The sequence below is a fragment of the Coffea arabica genome, chromosome 10e (assembly GCF_036785885.1).
Source record: "Coffea arabica cultivar ET-39 chromosome 10e, Coffea Arabica ET-39 HiFi, whole genome shotgun sequence".
In the NCBI taxonomy this organism is placed as follows: domain Eukaryota; kingdom Viridiplantae; phylum Streptophyta; class Magnoliopsida; order Gentianales; family Rubiaceae; genus Coffea; species Coffea arabica.
Window position 1 is genome coordinate 17,875,649 of NC_092328.1, and position 21,984 is coordinate 17,897,632.

Here is a 21,984-nt window from a genome sequence, read left to right on the forward strand (position 1 = left end):
GAAGGATCTATCTTGACCAGGTTATGGAACAATAACTACATTGCTAGACCTAAAGAGAACTCGTCTCTAGAAACCTAGTGGATTGGTTATTTGTTATGGAACAATAACTACCTTGCTAGACCTAAAGAGAACCCGTCTCTAGAAACCTAGTGGATTGGTTATTTGTTATGGAACAATAACTACCTTGCTAGAACTAAAGAGAACCCGTCTTTAGAAAACTAGTGGATTGGTTATTGGCTTGAAAGAACAAGATGATGTGATCATCTTGCCTTGAACACCACAAGTATCCAAGCTAAATACTTGATACTGTTCAAGAAGAAACTCAAGTTCCATCAAGGAGCTCCATAAAAGGAGACAACTCTCTTTTTATTAATTCATCTTCAATATCATCTGCTTAAAAGTTAAATAAAGTTGGCTATTTATAGCCTTACAAGACTCAAAACCCTAATCTAAATTGGAAACAATACAAGCTTCTTTATTTGACTTGACATAACTTCCTAAATAAATTTGGAAGCAATTAACTACTTTCCTAAAACTCTAATTCAATTAGAATAGGAAACAAACTGACTCAATTGGCTTAACTATGGTCAACATGACCTTAGCCTTTATTTCCCTTAATAACTCAAGACTAACTAACAAGTATTGCTGGAAACTTATTTAAATAAATAACAAGAAATAAGCATGACAAATCTTCAATTATTTTTCAACCCGATTGCACCATCAACCCTCAATTGAATTTCCTTGAATTTGAAGGGAATCCAAATCTTCATGTTCTCATCATTCCCCTCCTCTTGAAAGACGATTTGTCCTCAAATCGAGTGCTTGCTCACAAAGGAGTAACTCGGAGAATGTCTTTATAAATGCAATCCAAGAACCATGTCGCCAACTCAACTTGATTATGAGCACGAATCGTTGCACATGCTCAATTTGTCAAGAATATCTTCACCCAATTGTACTTGGCTAGAATTTGGAAGACAACCAATATTTGGAAATCAATCAAGATATCAATCAAGATTTGGAAACCAATCACAGATTTGGAAATCAATCAAGATATCAATCAAGATTTCGAAACCATTCAAGGCAAGGCTGGCTTTTTTTTTCCTTCTTTCTTCCTTTTTTTTTTTTTTCTAACTTGCCAATTCAAGAAAATAAGGTGGCCGCACTTCAAGATTCAAGAGAATGATTTTTCGGGTTTTCAAAATATCAAGATTTTTTTTTCAAGAACCCACTATGCAATCCAAGAACTTCAATAAATTACCAAACCAAATACAAGAAACAAACACAAGGTAAAAAAAAAAAAAAAAAAATTTCGGATAAACGGTACTGCTCCATAAAAGGAAACAACTCTCTTTTTATTAATTCATCTTCAATATCATCTGCTCAATAGTTAAATAAAGTTGGCTATTTATAGCCTTACAAGACTCAAAACCCTAATCTAAATTGGAAACAATACAAGCTTCTTTATTTGACTTGACACAACTTCCTAAATAAATTTGGAAGCAATTAACTACTTTTCTAAAACTCTAATTCAATTAGAATAGGAAACAAACTGACTCAATTGGCTTAACTATGGTCAACATGACCTTAGCCTTTATTTCCCTTAATAACTCAAGACTAACTAACTGTGAGAGCCCGTAATTTTTTCCATTTTAGGGTTTTATTATATTCAATGGCTTGTTTTCTGCACTTTTTGTATCCAGAAAATTTTCTAGACAATTTTTATGAGCAGATATAGTTTTTTGATGATTTTTCTAGTATCAAATAGGTTTTGAGAAATTAAGAGCGTATGCCGGACGTGGGACCCACTAGGGCGAAAAGTTCGAAAAAATTCGGCCAACTAGGTTAAGTTTTGGATACTGGAATTAATTTATCGGGTGTTAAGAGATAAGTAGAGGTTACAATTTGGATTGATGTGAGAGGAAACAAAGTGATAGACATGCATTTATAAGTGACAAGTGTCACTTGGCTATTGGGTTTACCTTTTGACCATTATTACTTGTTTTACCATTTGACTAATTTAAACCAAAAACTTACCAAAATAAGCTTCATTTCTAAGCTTTAGTGGCCGGCCCTCTCTCTCAAGAAAGGAAGAAAGAAAGCTCTCCAAGTTTGGCTTCCATCTTGCTCAAGTTCAACAATCTAACCATTTAATCTTGCAATCTCTCCATAAAACCTCTTCACTTAGTGTTAGTGAGTTGATTTATGGAGTTATTTGGAAAGCTAAGAGGACCTATTGCTCTCTCTCTCTTGTTTCTAAGGTGAGTTGTGAAGAACCACTTTCCTTCCTCTAATGATGCCTAATTTATGATTAGTGGTGGTATGAGATGAAACTTTATGGATTACATCTTGAGTTTTGGTTGAATTGATGAAGTTTTGTAATTATTGGGGATTTTTCTGCTTTAATATGAACATGATTGTGTGGCTATATATGATGATTGGAAATGATGTTTAAGGACTCTATGAGGTGGAAAAAGTGGGTAATTACAACCAATTTCTGTTTTGGAAGCAATTCTGGAAAATTAGGGTTTGATGTTCTTCATTCTGCCCGAATTTGTAGCTCATAGATAGAGGCCGAATTGGCCTTGTCTTAAAACATGAAAGTTGTAGGGAATGATATCTTAGAGGTGCCTGCAAAATTTCAGGTCAATCGGAGTAGTGTAGCATGAGAAAAGTCGAAATTACCCTTGCTGTCCTGGTTTTATCCGAATGTAAGAATTGCGCCTGTAATTGGTTTTTGTTAGGAATGCTTCCGAATTGGTTGTTGAGGCCTTCTGATGAAATGTATCCCTGTTTATTAGCTTTCAGTTGGTTTTGGAATTTCTGGATTTGGACTTGGATAGCCTGATTTATGATGTTTCCGCTAGAATGCGTTCTGTGAATCTGTTTTTGTGATTCTGGTGTAATATCTTGCATTTTTGACCTGGTTGCACTCGAAACTGGGTTGAGTGACCTTCTGTAATGTTGTATCCCTGTCTTTTAGCTTCGAAACGGTGTATCTTACACCTTCATCCGGTAATCGTAGTGCCTTGGGTGCCATTACCGCAAAAAAGAGGTCAAAAACTGTTTTTTTCAGGGCAAAGCTAAATCCATTTCCGGATTTTCTGGTTTCCTCTATTGCTTGTGTGTGCTTATGGAACCCTATTTTGGGAATATTTGGCATTGGTTTATGACTCGTTATCGAGTCTCATTGTACTTGTTTGCGTGTTTTAGGGCGTGACGGTGGTTCACGACGTTCCTTTGACGGAAGTGCATGAAATATCACTTTCGAGCTTGGTGAGTGTACTACTCACTTGTGTGTTACTATATGGCTTTGATACTTGAACTTGATGAGTTAAATGTTATTGTACCATCGATATTAATTGAAGTGAGGGTGTACTTTATCACTCTCACTTATTTCTCATGTTATTGGAATGTCACATGAAATGTTACATGAAATGAAAAGTACTTGACTTGGCGTCGTTTGGAAGCTTGTATCCAACGACCTTTCTATGACCTCTGAGCTCAACACCTGTGGCCAGTTACTCGAGTCGGGCCGGCAAGGGCCTGGTCGATTAGATAACGAACCACGGTAGTCTGTTTTGGGATCTTTGGGTATTGAGACCCTCGATTCCGGTATACTCGAGTAATACCAAAGTGCAAGTGTTTGGAGTTCGGGTCCGGTAGGGGTATGTTGGGTGGAAGGAATGGAAGTAAAGTGGAGTCTACGGTTGGTTACTTTTGGAATTGACGGAGAGTCAATGAAGTTCGATCAAGAAATGCAAACGAGGGAAAAGGGCTCTTGAGAGCTACCCGTATCATTTTATCACCACATGTGATGTGTGCCTTTGCTTACTTTTAATGTATTGAATGAAAAGCTTGAAGCTTATATGTACTTGGTTGCTTGAGTGATAGTATTCTCACTGGGCAATTAGCTCACCCCGTTCCTTTTGTTTTCCTTACAGGAATCTGACTGCTTTTGGAATGACTTTTGATAATTGGTTGCCGAATGAACTAGATGAATATCTCTTTTGTATAGTTTATGAATTGAAACCCTAAATGTGCCATTGGGGCCGTTTTCACTTTTATTTTGGCAACCGTACATGTATTAATTTTGAGTAATTTTCATATGCCATTTTGGCTTGTAAATGCTAAATTTCAAGATGTGAATGTTTGCGTGATATTTGGTTGGGTTCTGACGGGTCGGTTACTATTCATGGCCGACTCCGAATTTTTTATTTTGGGTTGTTTTGCCATTTTGACTCGTTTACGCGCATTTGTAAGTTCCGGAACGCAATAGATCGCTCTAAACTGCACCGTTAGTCCTGGCGAGAGTTGGGCAGGCAGTCCGCTAACCCCTTTGGTTCGCCTTAGGGGAAGGTGGGGCTGTCACACTAACAAGTATTGCTGGAAACTTATTTAAATAAATAACAAGAAATAAGCATGACAAATCTTCAATTATTTTTGAACCCGATTGCACCATCAACCATCAATTGAATTTCCTTGAATTTGAAGGGAATTCAAATCTTCATGTTCTTATCATTCCCCTCCTCTTGAAAGACGATTTGTCCTCAAATCGAGTGCTTGCTTACAAAGGAGTAACTCGGAGAATGTCTTTATAAATGCAATCCAAGAACCATGTCGCCAACTCAACTTGATTATGAACACGAACCATTGCACATGCTCAATTTGTCAAGAATATCTTCACCCAATTGTACTTGGCTAGAATTTGGAAGTCAACCAATATTTGGAAATCAATCAAGATTTGGCAATCAATCAAGATATGGAAACCAATCAAAGATTTGGAAATCAATCAAGATTTCAGTCAAGATTTGGAAACCATTCAAGGCAAGGCTTCCTTTTTTTTTCCTTCTTTCTTCCTTTTTTTTTGTTTTTCTAACTTGCCAATTCAAGAAAATAAGGTAGCAACACTTCAAGATTCAAGAGAATGATTTTTAGGGTTTTCAAACTATCAAGATTTTTTTTTCAAGAACCCACTATGCAATCCAAAAACTTCAAGAAATTACCAAACCAATTACAAGAAACAAACAAAAGGTAAAAAAAAAAAAAAAAAAATTCGGATGAACGGTACTGCTACAGTCACGAACAGTGCCGATGAATAGTACCGCCGTGAACAGTTCCGAATATTTTTTTTTTTGTTTGCTTTTGACGACTCAACACAAGGTTACGACTTCACTTGGAAGAAATTTAATGGGAGCTAAACCCTTGAAAAGCCTGTTTTCAAGAACAAAGTCACACCAAAAAATTCCAACCTCGATCAATCACAGGATAGGTTAGACTGAAGTGATAAAATCAAGAAAACAAGAATCAAAATTTATTTTTTTGTTTCTTTTAAATCAAAAGGCGGCTAGGGTTTTGGTAGAAAAATAATTAGAAAAAAAAAAAGAAAAGAAAAGGATATTAACCTGAATCAGGAGTCGAAACTCTGATACCAGATGATGCGAACTTGACCCAACAAGAACCTGTCTTGAAGAACCAAGTCGATCAGGCAGCGGAAGGATATATCTTGACCAGGTTATGGAACAAAAACTACATTGCTAGACCTAAAGAGAACCCGTCTCTAGAAACCTAGTGGATTGGTTATTGGTTATGGAACAATAACTACCTTGCTAGACCTAAAGAGAACCCGTCTCTAGAAACCTAGTGGATTGGTTATTGGTTTAAAAGAACAAGATGATGTGATCATCTTGCCTTGAACACCACAAGTATCCAAGCTATATACTTGATACTATTAACGAAGAAACTCAAGTTCAATCAAGGAGCTCCATAAAAGGAGACAACTCTCTTTTTATTAATTCATTTTCAATATCATCTGCTCAATAGTTAAATAAAGTTGGCTATTTATAGCCTTACAAGACTCAAAACCCTAATCTAAATTGAAAACAATACAAGCTTCTTTATTTGACTTGACACAACTTCCTAAATAAATTTAGAAGCAATTAACTACTTTCCTAAAACTCTAATTCAATTAGAATAGGAAACAAACTGACTCAATTGGCTTAACTATGGTCAACATGACCTTAGCCTTTATTTCCCTTAATAACTCAAGACTAACTAACAAGTATTGCTGGAAACTTATTTAAATAAATAACAGGAAATAAGCATGACAAATCTTCAATGATTCTTGAACCCGATTGCACCATCAACCATCAATTGAATTTCCTTGAATTTGAAGGTAATCCAAATCTTCATGTTCTCATCATTCCCCTCCTCTTGAAAGACGATTTGTCCTCAAATCGAGTGCTTGCTCACAAAGGAGTAACTCGGAGAATGTCTTTATAAATGCAATCCAAGAACCATGTCGCCAACTCAACTTGATTATGAACACGAACCATTGCACATGCTCAATTTGTCAAGAATATCTTCACCCAATTGAACTTGGCTAGAATTTGGAAGTCAACCAATATTTGGAAATCAATCAAGATTTGGCAATCAATCAAGATATCAATCAAGATTTGGAAACCAATCAAAGATTTGGAAATCAATCAAGATATGGAAATCAATCAAGATTTCAGTCAAGATTTGGAAACCATTCAAGTCAAGGCTGCCTTTTTTTTTCCTTCTTTGTTCCTTTTTTTTTTGTTTTTCTAACTTGCCAATTCAAGAAAATAAGGTAGCCGCACTTCAAGATTCAAGAGAATTATTTTTAGGGTTTTCAAAGTATCAAGATTTTTTTTTCAAGAACCCACTATGCAATTCAAGAACTTCAAGAAATTACCAAACCAATTACAAGAAACAAACACAAGGTAAAAAAAAAAAATTTTCCGGATGAACAGTACTTCTACAGTAGCAACGGATGAATAGTGCTGCTACAGTCATGAACAGTCCGAATATTTTTTTTTCTGCTTTTGACGACTCAACACAAGGTTACGAGTTCACTTGGAAGAAATTTAACTGGAATTAAATCCTTGAAAAACCTGTTTTCAAGAACGTAATCACACCCAAAAATTCCAACTTCGATCAATCACAGGATAGGTTAGACTCAAGTGATAAAATCAAGAAAACAAGAATCAAAATTTATTTATTTATTTTTTTGTTTCTTCTAAATCAAAAAGCGGCTAGGGTTTTGGTAGAAAAATAAATAGAAAAAAAAATAAAAGAAAAGGATATTAACCTGAATCAAGAGTCGAAGCTCTGATACCAGACGATGCGAAATTGACCCAACAAGAACCTGTCTTGTAGAACCAGGTCGATCAGGCAGCGGATGGATCTATCTTGACCAGGTTATGGAACAATAACTATCTTGCTAGACCTAAAGAGAACCCGTCTCTAGAGGCCTAGTGGATTGGTTATTGGTTATGGAACAATAACTACCTTGCTAGATCTGAAGAGAACCCGTCTCTAGAAACCTAGTAGATTGGTTGTTGGCTTGAAAGAACAAGGTGATGTGATCATCTTGCGTTGAACACCACAAGTATCCAAGCTAAATACTTGATACTGTTCAAGAAGAATTCCATCACGGAGCTCCATAAAAGGAGAGAACTCTCTTTTTATTAATTCATCTTCAATATCATCTGCTCAATAGTTAAATAAAGTTGGCTATTTATAGCCTTACAAGACTCAAAACCCTAATCTAAATTGGAAACAATACAAGTTTCTTTATTTGACTTGACACAACTTCCTAAATAAATTTGGAAGCCATTAACTACTTTCCTAAAACTCTAATTCAATTAGAATAGGAAACAAATTGACTCAATTGGCTTAACTATGGTCAACATGATCTTAGCCTTTATTTCCCTTAATAACTCAAGACTAACTAACAAGTATTGCTGGAAATTTATTTAAATAAATAACAAGAAATAAGCATGACAAATCTTCAATGATTCTTGAACCCGATTGCACCATCAACCATCAATTGAATTTCCTTGAATTTGAAGGGAATCCAAATCTTCATGTTCTCGTCAGATCGTTTTGCTATTTCTGTTTGATTGGATGTGATGTGATGTGATTAGAAGATCAACCTGGATGTGCTGTGATTTTTTTTGAGAAGATTGATTTTTTTTATTATTGCTATGAACATTTCTTTTTATCTTGGGTTGTTGGCAAGTGGTTTTTCTTGATGTTTAAGGGGTTCTACCCAAATTTTTTTAAATCTTTTTTATTGATGACAAAGGGTACATAAAAGTTGGTCTTTACACTATTCTCGCGATAAATTTCTTATGGTTCGAGTAAATGTTGGTCTTTACACTATTCTCATGATAAATTTCTTATGCTTCGAGTAAGGGAGAGCTTACTCATTATATTTACGGTCAAACTCCCCAATATCCATTCGCTCTCCTTTTTGTCAATTTATCACTTGTTTTGTCATCATTAAAAAGGAGGAGATTGTTGATTATTGATCCTTTATTTTTTTGATGATAACAAACCATAGTGATATTTTCTTATATCTTTTCAAGTTCCTTGATAGAAAGTAGGTTTACAAATCAAATCCATCAAGTTCGAACGTTGTCAAATGCACAATAATGCCGAGTCAATAGGTCGGATGCTCCTTTTGGGCGTTGCATTATCCTTCGGATGTCCGACAAATGATGACAACATTCATCAATAGTATGCTTCAGACGTTGGACATAATACAACTGCACACTCAGACGTCTGTTCCTATCGGATGCTTCTTTCAAACGAAACACTGCCTCTTCGGCCGTCCGAAAAATCCAAGTTGAAATAGACAACATTCTGTTTGTTATCAAATGCAGTGGATTGGACACTTCCTTATTGCTTCAACCGTTCGACATCAACTAAGATAATTTCTTTCTTCAAGCCATTGAACGATCCCTTCGAATGCAACACCTACTTCGGACATCCGAACCCTCTACCAGATAGTTTCTCCTGCATTTAATACTTAACCATTGGAATAATTTGGAGGTAATTTCTTGAATCCTATAAATACTACAGTAACCAGAAGGGTTAAGGACTTTTTGCCAACACTTTGTACAAACTTTTTAGAGTAATTTTTATTGTAGAATTGGTATCTACTTTGTATACTTGTAGCTTAGTGTGAGGTTTGTTGTAACTTTTCAATTGTGAATGAGTTCCCAAGTGAGTAGCTTTGTGAGCGTTTACAAAAGTTGTAGTAGAACCTTTTGGCTTGATCAAGTAGTGTTTAGGGTAAGCAAAAGGTGATCTCTCCTTGTACAATGTAGGTGTAACTCCATCAAATTGAAGAAACTCTCATTGAAGTATTGGACTTCAAATCGTGTGGATTTTGGTAGTCAATTTGGTTAGCTTATTTTCTCTCATTTACTTACTTGATTTATCATTACTATTTTCTACTTGTTCCTTATTATTTTTATCTACACAAGTGATTGATCACTTAGATATACTTGGTAAATTTAAATTGTACTCTATTTGTCATAAACCAAGTTAAATTTTTAATCAATCTAATTCACCCCCTCTTAGGTTGCTTTGGGCCTCAACACTCATCTTCTTGTATTCTCTGGCTCAAAAATACAATTTGTTCTTCATTTTCGAGGAATGTTCTCCTCTTTTCTTCATTCCTCTTGGTATGGATAGTGACCATTTCTACCTTTTGTATTAGATCGCGTTGTGACAACACGAAATCCTTAATTAGGAATTTCTAATGGGGTAAAAAATGGAAGAAAAGAAATTGTACCGGTTAAAATGAGAGCAGATTTGCAAGCCAAAATCTGAAGGTGGCCAGGGTTTTAGGGACTTTGAATCCTTTAATCTAGCATTGTTGGCAAAATAGGGGTGGAGAATTTTAAAGAACGTTGAATCCTTGGCAGCAAGGGTATTGAAAGCTAGATACTTCACTATTCCAGATTTCTTGAATGCCAAAGTGGGGAGCAATCCCTCTTACTTATGGAGGAGTGTATTAGATGGCAAGAAATTGTTGAAGAAAGGGATAATTTTAGAGGATAAGCAATGGCAAGAACATCAATCTTTGGAATGATCCCTGGATACCAAGACCACCTTTTTTTCAAGTTTCACAGCAGTCCAAATTCATGTGGCTAGATGCTTGAGTTTGTGACTTGCTTGACACCATTGTGGGTGGCTGGAAATTGGACCTTGTTAAAGGTTTGTTTCGAGAGCATGGGGTTGAGCAGATTTTGAGAATTCCTCTTTCACTGTTATGACCTCTGTAATAGACTTAAGCTGGAAGCTTGTTGTCGTAGAAGGTGCAGGTATATGTTAGAAATAAGCACATATTCTTGGACTGTATTTTAGCTCAAGGAGTTTGGTCATGTTTGGGTCTTCTAAAAGTTGTAAGTGAGCCCTTGCCTCAAGCTTCAAAGACTGGTTTGATTACCTTTTGCAGGCAGAAGGCAAACAAACTACAGAGTTAGTGGTTGTAACTATATGGCTAATTTGGAGAAGTAGAAACCATAAACTTTTTGAAGGAAAAGATAGAAATGCAGATCAATTGGGGGATTATTAACGAGCGCGGAGTATACATATAACAATTAGTTCATCCACAGTCAAGTTTTACATTTATAAAATCCTAAATACCCCACACGCAATTTTTCGCAAGTATATGAGTCGTTTATTGAGCATAGGGGCATTAGGTATCGATCCCACAGGGAAGATCATCAATTACCGGTGGTTTTTAAATTTCTTTATTATTTAGACTATTGCAAGTACAGCAAATTAAATCTACACTATAAAAGTAACAAAAATACAATAAAAAACTCCTAAAGGTATGGAATTCCTTACTTTTCTTGCAAGTGAAGTTATCGATTAAGTGAATGCTATTATCTTGACTAGTTATAGCTAATTTCCTCATGTATGTGAAACCTACTCTCGTAGTGAATCAACTATAATTGTAATTAAGCCATACCTACTCTCGTGGTTATGAATTAACTACAAGTTTATTTCTTCTATGAAATTACATGAAATGAATCACTAAAACCAGAAACGTGCATCTCTATTCTCGTGAGTGTATTCCCTAGGTTTATCACTTCCTTGAACTAGTGTTAAATTCCAATTTTCATTGCAAACTTAACACCTTAAGATTATCACAGTTAATGGCCAGTTAATCACGATTAAAAAAGTAAAAGTGATAAATAACTGACTCAAATTAATATCATCAAATGACCAAGTAAATATCAATAAACAAGATATAGCAAGTTCATCCATAACTCTAAGTATAAACTTTAACTACCCATAAGAACAAATACCAAACTTGTATTATACTCCCTCCGTCTCATTGAAAGTGTTTTACTTTTCTTTTTGGGCTGTCCCAAAATGTTTGTCATGTTTAACATTTCCAACTATTTTAAGCTGTGAAGTCCCATTTCTGCCCTCCACTAATGATGTGATAATGCATGTGTTAATTGGCCTACAAATTGATTTATGGTCCCAAAGGACATCCAAATGTGTCAACCTGTACGATGTTTGACTTTCGGCTCCAGCAAAATTCTTGGTTTCGACTCCAGCCAAATTTATCACCAAGAATGTGTATATGGCTCTTTCAAACTGCAATTGAAGACTGGTTTTGTTATCAAGAGGATAATTTTGATTTTTCATAGTAAATAGAATATTGAGATGACTTAATTAGTAATTTTATTTTGAAAGCTTTCAATTTTTAAATTATTTTCATACAAATGATCAACTTTGACAAAATAAATCCATATTGAAAGCAAGAAAATAGTGTAAAAATAGGTGAATAATTTTAGATTGATCCAAAAACTAAACGAGCAAAATAATAAGGCATATTATTCTACTTGGAGAAAAAAACAACTATGCTCATTACCAGATTTAATTTAAATGTAGTCTATGGAAGTGTCAGTTCCTCTCATTTTTCTTTAATATTGCAAAGGATAAAATGCAAAAACAGATATTTTACCAGCCAAAGAGCAAAAGAATGCAAACCAATGTGCAAGATTTCCACTTTATAGAATAAGACTTTTGCCAGTTTCAAAAACTCCAACAAAAGTAGTACTCCAATGTCTATACGACTATACATGTACACAACTTCACTCAGCATTGCACATTTTCCCTTTTGTACAAAAGTCATGCTACTACTATTAACATCAAGCTAACTTTACAGAGTTATTCTAAAGTCTTGTAAACTGAAATAAAAGCAGTCAATCCAAAAGCCACTGGTACATAAAAGTGCTTCTATATTCTTTGCCCAATCAAAAGTTTGCACCACAAAATCAAAAGGCTTGGATTGGTTGACTTCAACCATCTGCCAAAAGACGAGATAGGGCATAACTTGGTGAAAAACAACAAATAAAGATGCTCCAGACCAAAGTGAATAAGAGTAGCTAAACAAATGAACATTGAGTACATGTACATTTTGCACATTAGAACACCCATACCATTTTGTTCAAAAAACATGAGTAGTACAGTCTAAGTACCTACAAATATGAAAATAAAGAACACTAGTTAGTTTAAACAACCGTACACACAGAAATTGGAGATCAAAATTCTTAAAGAACAAAAAAGCTTAATAAAATTTGACCTGTCAAGCGAAGATAATCAGGCTTGCATATGATTTAGAACTTGATTCACAAGTTCTTTTTCACATCCTATTTGTAGTGGAAGACAATCTTCTTTCATTAAATGGTGCTTCCCAATATGTGGCACTTTATAATTATTTCCCCCAAGATTTTTCATCACCTCTATCTTACATGATTGCAATGTTAAGAAAACATTGTTTAGACTTTCATTTGATAATTGATCAAATGACTTTTCCAAAGCTAGAATTAGCTCATCAATTGATATGGGTGCTTCTTGATGTTGCAAGGATTGTATAGCTCTAAAATATCCTAAGTCAAGAACATTCATGTCCAGACTGTTAGGAGGCTGAAATGACAAGTGAATATCAAATCCATCCCTAGAAGCAGCTTCAGTAAATTCAGGATCAGTGGGATCAATATGTGGTTTTGCATTACCTTGTTGGATCAAAATTTCAGTAACACTGCCACCATACCGTGGCCATTTAGCAGGTATTGCAGGCAAAACCATTTCAATTAAACATCTCCTATACACTTCCTGTAAGGATCGAAAACAACCTAAGAGGAGGGTGAATTAGGTAAATTAAAAACTAATCAAGTTATGAGGCATTTTTTGACTCAATATGAAATTTACCCTCTTTTCTAGATGACCACACAATGAACAATTGATCAAGAAAGCAAGATTGCTCAGGAATAGAAGAGATAATCAATTTATATTTGCAAGATAGTAAGTAAAAGGGAAAGAATAGCAAACCAAATATTTCCAAACTTCTCTTGAGATTGAAAATCACTTTATAGAACAAGTCTCTTCATGTTGATCAAATACAATCAATCTTTGTGTACAAAAGAATGATCACTTCCTCCTTGCCCCAAGCTATACTTGGTCAATTTAGGAAGTTTTACTATTACTCGGATTACCTCACAAAACTACACTATTGAAGTATTTTTCTCACACAAGAAGAGCTTACACGAGATTCACACAAACAAGAGTACAAATCTTTTTTGAAGAGTATTTTCTCACTAAAATCACTCTAAATCTTTTGTAGTCTCAATGTACAAAAGTTCTTTTGAAGTGATTGACCATGCTCTATTTATATGAGACCAAAAAGTTCCTCTATTAATACTTCCAATGGATAGAAGGCAGCTGAAGAGTCAACTAGCCGTTGGTAGTGTCGGACGTCCGGTAGTCTTGTTTCTTACGTCCGACAGCAGGCAGTGAGGTTAAGAGATTTTCTTCAATTCTTTCGGACGTCCGGTACCTTCAATGTTTGCATCTGAAAGCAGATAGTGAAATTGAGAAATCTTCTTCAAGTCTTTCGGACGTCCGGTACCTCCAATACTTTACTTCCGAAGTGCCGCATTGTTTATCAGACGTCCGATGCTCTTATGTTTTTGCGTGGATCGAGGTCAGTGAGCTTAGAGAAAATGTTTTAATTCCTTCGGACGTTCGGTGGTGAGTTCATCATGTGTCTGAAGTTGCGCAATGAGTATCGGACGTCCGATCTAGTCTTTACAGGCGTCCGACAGCTTTCAGTACCCTTTGTCTCTTTCAAATGTACTTAATCTTTGAACCTGATTTGCTTCATAGCTGAAAAGATCTTTGAAAAGATATTAGTAATATCCATTTATTTTGTAAACATAAAAAATTAGGGACTAAGATTAACAATCTCCCCCTTTTTTATGATGACAAAATAATAGATGGAGGAAAAATAATTGAGCCAAAACTCCCCCTCACTTAATGCATCTAAAAAGTTTTTAAGTGCTAACCTCCCCTCAGGATAACTCCCCCTTACATATTTACCAGTTTACACTTTCTGGCATTCCAACATAATCAACATCCATTTCTTCCCATTTTTATCATCATTAGATGATTTTAACAACAATGGCAGCAATCCAATAATAGAAATCAAATCCACATCAACATCAGAAATCATACAATCAACATCCAATCAGAAATCAAGTCCAATATCCAGTCCAAACAGAAAATATCCAATCCAATATACCACAGCAAACCAGAAATGCAATCCAAATACAAGCACAGAAAATTAATATCAGAAATCAGAGGAAGTACCAAACAAAAGAATACTATAGCAAATTAATCAGAAACCATTAAAGTTAACCAATATCCATAGTACAGAGTACTTGAAATGTCAAAATACAAAACATGCAAATATCTACTATGAAATGCCATCCTAAAAATAAAGTGCAAGTGTCTAAAGGTGCCTAAATGGTGATCTTGGATGATCCAACCCTCCTCCTTGCTAGGCGAAACTGAGCAGGATCCACTTCTTCTTTAGTTTCCTCATCATCATCACTGGTTTCAGTTGCAGGAGTCTTGCCCTTATCCTGTGGTTGAGAGCCTGAGGCATGAACTTCAGGAGTGGACTCAGTTTGTGGCCCTTTATCCTGTGGATTAATTGGCTCAGTCCGAAGCTCCTTCTGATGCATATTTTCATCTTCTTGAGGGACAGAAGGCACAAGTGGTTTTTTTGTCAATGAAAGTGGCTTGTGCTCAAGTGACATGGTCATCATCAGACAATTTTCAAGAAGGAGAATGTGTTGTTTGAGATTCTCAAACAAGGAGATGACCTCATGAGTGGATGAGAAAGGTTGAGTGGATGATTTTTTGGGGTGGATGGTAAAGGGTGAAACATATTGAGACTGATCTCAGGGAGATCTAGGGGTGACAAGGATTTCATGAAGACTCTTTGTTCTAAACTCCAAAACAGACTCCTTGTAGCACCACTGACCATCAAAGAATCTAAAATTTTTTCTTTTAAAATAAGCTTTTGAAAAGATGGTGGATGCAATCTCTTTTGGTGACACTCCAGTGAAAGGAATCTTAAAGTGAGCAAAGATTGGAGTTAAAAATTTTTCATAAGAAAATTTCCTACGGCTATCAGTGCTGATTTTGAATAAAACTTGCACATAACAAAGCCAAAATCAATTCGAATTTTTTCAAGAAAGCAATAAAAACAAGTAAAGCTCTATTTTGTTAGCATCAATCCTATGACCATCAGTAGGAACTAACAGATTTGAAATTATTGAAAAGATGATCAAATTTTGAAGATTGAGATCCTCCAATTTTGCCTTAGCAGGAGTGTTAAAGTGTGTTTGAAAATAGGTCATCAGTTTTGCAATATAAAAGTGATGATAGGCAGAAGGAAACTCTGCATAAGAGAAAAAGTTTACAATTTTTCCTTTAAAATCATCTTCAATTTTGGTTTTTAAAATAGTATTAACAATGTCAGGATTGAAAGCAATATCAACTGAATTGACTTGAGAAACAAGATCAGTGTGTGAGCTACCCTTCATAAGATTAACAAAGAATTGATAAAGCATATCAGGATAATAAGTGTTGGGAATGGTCAGAATGTGAGTCCATTTTTAAAATTCAAAAAGTTTAAGAACTGGTTCAAGGTCAAACTTACTGAATTCATAAGGGAGAATGGTCCTTTGAGTGATGAAACCCTTCTGTGAAATCCATTCAAATCTCTCTCTGGCATCATCATCAATAAATTTGGGTAATGGAGTAGGCTCTTCATCAGTTTGAGCCTCAGGTTGCACTCTGGCAGGGCGTTTCCTTTTTCCACCACGTTGAGCAGCAGTTGCTACCTCAGTCCTTGTTCTTGGTGATTTCCTGGTGGAAGGCTCAACAGAAGGTTCAACAAATGTCTCAACAGAAGGCTAAACAGTTTGTTGTTCCTCCGTTTGAGCAGTTCTTTTCTTTCGGGCAGACTGTTTTCTTTTTTCACCTCGAATTTCAGTTCCTTGTCTAGGTGGTTTCGAGGTAGAATGCTCGACAATTTCAATGTCTTCATCTCTTAGCTGGGTAGTGCGTCCGACACCAGCAGATCCTCTTCTCACTCTAACCATGATGATATGCAAGATGTTTTGAATGCAAAGTGTGATGAAAATGTGTATGAGATAGACTAAGATTGCAGTATGGACTACAATGTATGCTTGAATCTTCCAAAAATAGTGAATTTTGAGTGACTAAGGTTTCGGCTGAGAATTGGGATCTGTGGAGTGGTTAGCAGTTAGAGGAAGTTATGAGAGTTAATGAACGCGCAAAAGGGATGTGATGGTATTGAACAAATCAATTTCTTGGAACTTGTTCAGAGGAAAGATGAATTTTGAAATATGAAAGTGGGAGAAGAGGAAAGGGTGCGTCCGAAACAACGGTTGAAAAATGAACTAAATGAGGGAGATGACTGTTTTATAATACACCTTTTTTGGGTGTTGGACGGTCGAACGAAGAGAAGCGTCCGACACTCCCGTTTGAACCAAAATTTCTCTGCAAAAGTGACTAAGAACATTGTCGAACGTCAGTTCTAATGCGTCGGACGTCCGATAAAGTGTGACCAAAGGATTTTTTAGAAAATCTTTTCTGAAACGCCCAATTTTGTTCTTAAAAACACAAATTGATCTAGTGGTAAGGCTTTTGTAAGAATATCAGCAATTTGATCTTTTGATCAAACATATTGTACACAAATTTCACCCTTTTGGACAAGATCACGAATGAAATGATGCTTTTTGTCTATATGTTTTATCCTAGAATGTTGAATGAGATTTTTTGTCAACTTTATGGCTCTTGTATTATCATAATACACAGGCACACAGTCATACTACAATCCAAAATCATTTAAGGTACTTTTCATCCATATCAATTAAGCACAACATGCACCGACGACAACATATTCCGCTTCGGTCGTAGACAAGGAGATAGCATTTTGTTTCTTACTAAGCCATGACACTAGACAATTACCAAGAAAGTGACATGTACCACTTGTACTTTTTCTATCTATCCTACATCCTGTGACGTCCCCACTTCTCCCTAAGACAAACCAAAGGGTATCCGCGGGACGCCTGCCCAACTCTCGCCAGGACTCAGTACAAATCCAGTCCAAACTTAAAGTTTAATACTAACAATGAAAATCAGAATAAAAGTACGAAGTCATTTTCATATATAAATATTCAATCTTACTTCACAAGTTCAAATTACATCCACTTTAAAAAATATACAACTTTTCAAAAGGATATCTAGACAAATACATTCCAAAATTCTAGTCAAAAGAGCCATCAAGTAGGCTTTTTCATAATTTCTTCCAGTTCAGTTCCTGTTAAGGAAAACAAATCTAACGGAGTGAGCGGATGCTCGTGAGGCCAAGAAAACATGCAAAACACATAGTTCAAATAACAATAACACTTGAACAAGAATTAAAGTTGTAACATTCAAGTAATTCACAATTGACAATAAAACACACTTGTTAAGGATACATGAGCTCTCAAAAGCTAATTTCCACTTGCTCAATCCAGAATCTCCACGAGTTGACACTCCGTCAATCGGGTAGGTTATAATCCGTAGAACTTCACTTACACGTTCCCCATTCACCGTTACTCCCCCTGCTCCGGGCCCGCACTTCTTTTATATAAGGCGATACTACTCGAGTATGCGAAGCGAGATCTCTCCAATAAATCAATCTTATACATTTTTCCCATGACTCACCAAACTTCTCGACCAAACCCATGCCTGCTCGAGTGGTAAGGTCGGCCAATGAGATTTGGGCGTCCCCCATTAATATCACTAGGATCGAGGAGATTCACTCCAATGACATATGCAACCATAGCATAATTCACTATTGCAACACTTCACTTAATTTCACTTAACAATTCACTTCAAGCATTTCATTTCAAACAATTCAATTACACTTTACTTAAACGAGAACGAGTGCGGTAAAGTACACACTCGACTTGGCATATTCAAATACTCAATCAATAATAACAATTAAGCACGTAACAAATTTTCACACACTTGGCACTCACCAAGTCAAGATAAGAGTGAGTGAACGAGCAGGTAAGTCGTTAGGCGTCCGCTTCGAGATTCTCTTGCAGATCTCCTTGAGCGCCTAGACAATTAACAAGTATTCTCACTCACAACCATATATTTATCGATAGAGAAAGTACACTCATTTAGACTAGCCAATACCTTAAACAAAGAACCTTAACCACTCAAAATAAAGGTTCGAAAGTGAGGATTTTTTAACACAAGAAAAACTGATTTTCTCAATGAAATCGAGTTTAAAACGATCAATCATTATCAAAAGGTAAGAGAAAAGTTTCCAAAACTCATTTCCCATCGAGTCGAAAAATTTCAATTTTGCACGCCAAATTTAGAAAAATTAGAACTTGCACTCAGTAGGTCCAAAATTGGAAAACTTTATACCATTGAAATCTTGGTTCAAAGTACTAAAAATCCCAAAAGATACCTTTCCAAGATTCCAGATGGAAGATATTCAAATTTCAGCTCAAAGTGGCAGACTTGAGCATACAAGACAATTTCGATCATGTTTTTCGGCAAACTTTGGAAATTCGGCAAAATTCACAGAAAGTGAACTAGTCTCTGAAATTCGTAATAAAATAAGAGTTCTAAACAAAGTTTCAAACACAACAAGCGGAACTAAATTCAGAGTTTTGAGTACTGAAATATAGCAGCTCAAAATTGGCCAAAATTGAAGACTGTTCGGTTAATTTTTCAGACTTGAAGAACAAGTTTGGCACATCATTTGTATATCAAAATCGTCTTAAAATGACACCAAGCTTGGTACAATTAAACTCCCATATGAGATCTATTCCTCTATCAAATTTCACGTAAAAACTCATGCGGGAAGGTAGTTAACAAAACTACCAAAGTTCAAGAAATTTCCAAGACAAATCTGTCTTCTTGCTTTCTTTCCCTTTTTCAAACACTTTGCACCATGAAATCAGTCCTATTTTGGTTCATTTGTGAAATCAAGGTCCAAGAAACATTTCATAAGCAATTTATAGTTGGTTGACATCAAAATTTCAAAATAAAACATCTCACAACAACCAAACCAATTGGCCAGCCCAAAAGAAGGATTTTTCAGTTTTGTCGTAGTTTGGAAATTGAACCATATCTCACTCCATACAACTTTGAATCGAGAATGGTTGGTGGTGTTGGAAACTAGAATCATAAGGTTACATTTTATTAGAACAAATATTTTTCAAAATCAATTCATAAGTGAGAAAAAATAGAGCCACAAAATGCAGCTTCTACCTTTCACTTGGATAGGCCAATAGAACAGGGCAGTAAATTTTCCGACTCGCTACGGCTCACTCATTTTGAACTAGAAAATGAATTTTATACTGTTGGAAAGATACAAATTTCTAGTTTCAAATGCCGTAAACGGCACTGAATTTTGACATCTGTACAAAGAGATATGTTCGTTCAAAGAGACACTGTTCAAGCTGTCCGAACACAGTTTCCAGATTTGATTAAATTTCGAAATTTCATGTTTTACTCAACCAATTCAAATGATTTTTGATAGAAACTTTCTACACACCATATACAACATATATACATGAGTTTCACAGCAAAACAACCCATATAATTTTGAATTAAAGGCACGGAAAAACAAGACAGATTCGGCCCAACATTCCTACGCAATTTCCTTCGATCTTTCCTTCAATTCTTTATCCATAATCATCTTAAACAACACTTAAACAACTCAAACCAAACATTATATCATCATATCAGCCCATGCAATCAAAGTGAAAATTCATAGAGCCCACTTCAACCAATCCAATCCAAGGTATAACAACAATAATGAAGCTACAAGCTTCAAAGCCAAGGATAAAACCCATTAAAGCCAAGAATGAAAGATTGGATGGTGTTGGATGGTTACCTCCTAGCTTTGAGAGAAACCAAAAATTTTTGGCACCAAAAGCTCCAAGAAAACCGCCAAGATGAACTCTTTCTTCTAACTTAAGTTAATTCCCAAGTGGTTTGTGAGTTGGATGCAAAGTTTGAAATGAAATGGAGGAAGATTGGTGCAAGAATGGAGCAAGAATGATGAAGAGCTTCTTCCTTCTTCCCTTGCTGCTTTGGCCGGCCATGATGAGAGGAGAGAGAGTGAGTGGTTTGATGAATGAAACTTCCTTTGGAAACTTAAGAAATTTGTGGCTAAAATTGGTGCAAAGTCAACTATGAAGAGTACTCACGCGCGAGGGTTTCGTATTCGTTTTCTTTCGAGTTTGTTTCACTCGTGCACTAAACCTCCAATGTACTTCCTTTAATATTATAATTATTCACTCTTAGTAATCTAGTATAAATTTCTTAAATTTCCATTTAACCGTTTCGACTTGAAATACGCAAACTTCCGATTCGCGTGCGATAAAGCGAAAACTAAAAGGAATTCATGTAACGATAATATAATTAACTAATACTAGGGTAAATAATTATAAAATGACTATTTAAAGAATAAAAACATGAGTTCTCACACGAATCTAGTATTAATTCCTCAAATCCCCAATTAGTTTGTACCAGCGCGATTTTTTTGGAAAACTTTCGACGCGCGCACGGTTTAAGCTTAAATTTTAACTCACTCACATCTAATCTCTCAATTAACTTTTCTTAGTCTACTATTGATCATTCTTAATTTTCCAAGATTATTGTACTCTCGAATCGAATTTTATCTCAAAAAACGTGTACTCGTTATTCCTTACTAAACGAGCCTCCGAAAATAAATTTTCCTAACGAAACGTTTTAAAAACATAAGGGAGACATTGTGACGACCCAACCTCCTCCTAGGGCATACCCTAGAAGTTAGCGGATCGCCTGCCTGACTCTCGCCAGGACTTACTCACTCACTTTAACTTCGGAGATAACATTATCATTGAACAACTGAACATTCACTCTTAAGTACAACTCCACTTAGTTTGAAACATAAATTTGTCCAATAAAAGAAACAAAATACCTGTTCTAAATATCCAATCTTAATATCATACAACTCAAACAAAATTCAACCGTCTCAAAATTCAAAATAGACCATGACTACACTATATACACAGAATAACGGATCTTCTCAAAATAACTTTCTACTTCAATCCAATCACTCTTCAATCTCCGACTCCTGTAAGGAAAACAAAGCTAAAAGGGTGAGCTTATGCCCATGAGGTTTCCATGCAAGCAACAATCAATAAGCACTTAAATCAGTACAATTCAGCAAGTAGTGCACATTTCACTGTACAATCACTTTCATTAAGCAATTGAGGAATCATTTCACTGAACAATCACTTTTTAAAAGGATACGGTGCTCGCATTAGAGCCACTTCAATGCACTACACACTTCGCCGAACTCCTCCTTATAACCTCCAAAACAATAAACACTTCCCTCACTTGGATGGCCATATCAATATCAGTAATCTGCTACTCCGTGGTAATACTCGAGTATATCGAAACACTTATCCAAAGCTACCGTCCAATCCGACCAAGCTGTTTGCTGACTCGAATAATCCGTTGAACAGAGGGTTTTGGGGCCCAGTTCAGCCAGTGTGATAAAGTACACGCATGGCTTACAGTCATGCACACTTACAATATCATTTAATCAATTATCAACCTTCAAGCGCAACTAAGTCGAGTGTGATAAAGTACACTCCTGACTTAGAAGGCAAGGGACAATTGAGATACACTTTGCAATGAATCACTTAGCAATATTTCATAATAAGTTCATTTGTCACATAATTTCACTCAAGTACACATAAACAA